Source organism: Lithobates pipiens, unplaced genomic scaffold (assembly GCF_037356315.1).
Source record: "Lithobates pipiens isolate NorthernLeopardFrog02 unplaced genomic scaffold, aLitPip1_a1.2 Scaffold_16, whole genome shotgun sequence".
NCBI classification, from domain to species: domain Eukaryota; kingdom Metazoa; phylum Chordata; class Amphibia; order Anura; family Ranidae; genus Lithobates; species Lithobates pipiens.
Window position 1 is genome coordinate 337,805,590 of NW_027507748.1, and position 2,507 is coordinate 337,808,096.

Genomic DNA, 2,507 nt, shown 5'->3' on the forward strand with positions numbered 1-2,507 from the left:
GCATTGTGTGTTTCTTTATTATAAATCATGGGACACGTTTTGTTTTCATATTCATTAAGATGGTTATTCTGACAACTTTTAAGTGATCAGTCACTGGCAAAAAAAAAAACAGGAAGTCCCCTCCCCAGGCATAACTCCTCCCCTTTAGGCAAAGATTCCGTTTTTTGCTAATGTCTACAGGTGCCGGTCATGGCTGTGAAGATCTCTGCATGAAAATATCTAGCATCTCGAATGGTTCCATCTGAAATTCAGCCCCCAATCACACCGGTGCGACTTGTCATGCAATTTGTTTCTAATCACATGACAATTTTCACAATATTGTCCGTAATGGAATCGGTCAAATCAGTGTGACTCCTTTTTGGAGTCACATTGATTTTGAAAGTAGTTCTTGCACTACTTTTTGCAAGTTCAGGTATGACTTGCATAGACCCATGTGCATGAAATCTGAGGTTTTCCAAGTAGCACCTGAAGTAGTGCTACTTCAAGTGAAGGCTTTCAAGTGAAGGCTTTCAAGTGGTGCTTTGAGACCAAATTTTTATTTATTTTTTTGGATCCTATTATATGGCTTATCAACATACAGAGTGGGGTAATGAAATACACACCTAGGTTTGTATACAAATGTTGTGCGCACACAACAGTATGTGTAGAGACTCTCCATACTGATACTAAAAAAAAAAATTATATATATATATATATAATTTTTTTAATAGTTTAAAAACTGAATTAAAGTATGTACTTATGTGACTTATGAATGATTACCACCGTACCAAAAAATGTATGTATATACAAAATGCACACACTGGGATGTGCACGCATAGATAAATATGCATAAAGATGGTATGAGTGTACACACACCCAATGTGTGTACTGTATATAAACAAAAATCATAATAGAAATGGGGAATGAATGGACAGGAGAGGTCTAGCCCCAACTCCTATGACTACTTATTATACATATATAAAACCTATACGGCTATGTGCACCCAATGCAATAACGTGTGTGCTTAAACGTAGCTATATTAATATGCTGAGTAAAAGGCCAAAAAAAAATACGCTGTCGAATCACACTAAGGAAATCAAGTTCTCCATTGAGGCCCTCAGGCGAAAGTAAACCCAACAAATAGATCCAAAGGTCTCCCTTCGAAAGAGGAGGGAGAACCTTTCATTGTCGGTTGGGGTGCCCCTAGGGATGGCCTCAATCGCGAGTACTTCCATGTGTCTAAAATCTTTATTATGCGCCTGGAGAGGGCCACTGTGTTTGACATAACCCTTTTTTTTTTTTTTACTTAATTTCTCTTTATTTATATTTCATATTGTCATACAAAAAAAATTCAAAATACAGTTCAGAAAATGCATATGAACTAAAAACAGAAGTCTCTACAACCCACACATAATACCATTTTATCACCTCATACCCCAGCCCCCCCACCCCCCCCCCCCTCCTACTGCCGGTTTATTATCCTCTTATTTGCTGTAACCACAGTTATTTCATATCCGGTTATTAAGGTGTCTTATCACAAGCCTGATTTGATCCTCGCCTGTTATTATTAATCCAGTGGGCACTCTATTTCCTTCAACCACGGTTCCCATATTTTCTCAAATCCTCTGAGGTTGCCCCTACGTATATATGTAGTCCTTTCCTTCCACACTAGGTCATTTATGGCCGGAGTCCATTCGCTTGAGAGAGGTGCTCCTGCTGCCTGCCATTTCTGTGCTATCAGTCTCCGTGCTTGAGACAGGCATCTAATAACAGCAATGGTTGTACTCCTCCGCTCCCCCTGAGTTCTCCTGTAACCTAGAATACAGGTTCTGGGGTCCAAGTCCAACTTAGTCCCAAAGATCCTGTTTATAGTTTCAACTATTTTTTGCCAGTAACGAAACAGCTTTGGGCACCTCCACAGCATATGTATAAGGTCTCCAAAGCCCCTGCATCTTGGGCAGTTGGCATCCGTTCTCTTACCAAACGCATGCAGCCTCTTAGGTGTGTAGTAAGCGCGGTGTATCACCATCAAGTGTGATATTTTTTGTGATGGAGAGACTGATGTCAGTGGGCCTAGCTCCAGTATTCTCCTCCACTGTCCCTCTGTGATTTCTCCTATATCCTCTTCCCATTTCTTCTTCTGCTTAACCAAATCCAGTTCTATACCGGTGCCTATGCTTAGCAGTTCATAGGTAGTGGATATGAACCCCCTAGACTTGTTTATCTTATATAACTTCTGTGACAAAGATGTCTTATCTAGCTCGGGCATCTGGGAGCCAAACTGTGCTTCTAGAGCGTGTCGTAGCTGTAGGTATCGGAAGAATGTCTGCTGCGGTATATTATAATCCCTTTTTAAGTCCTCAAATGTTTTCAAGGTTCTGCCCTCATATATTTGACCCAGCCTCGTTATACCCTTCTCCTCCCAGGTCCTAATTTTCCCTATTAATAATACTTCCTGAAGGTTCTTGTTATCCCATATGGGCGTATATTTTGACCACTCTGTACACCCCATCTGTTTTTTTGCGATT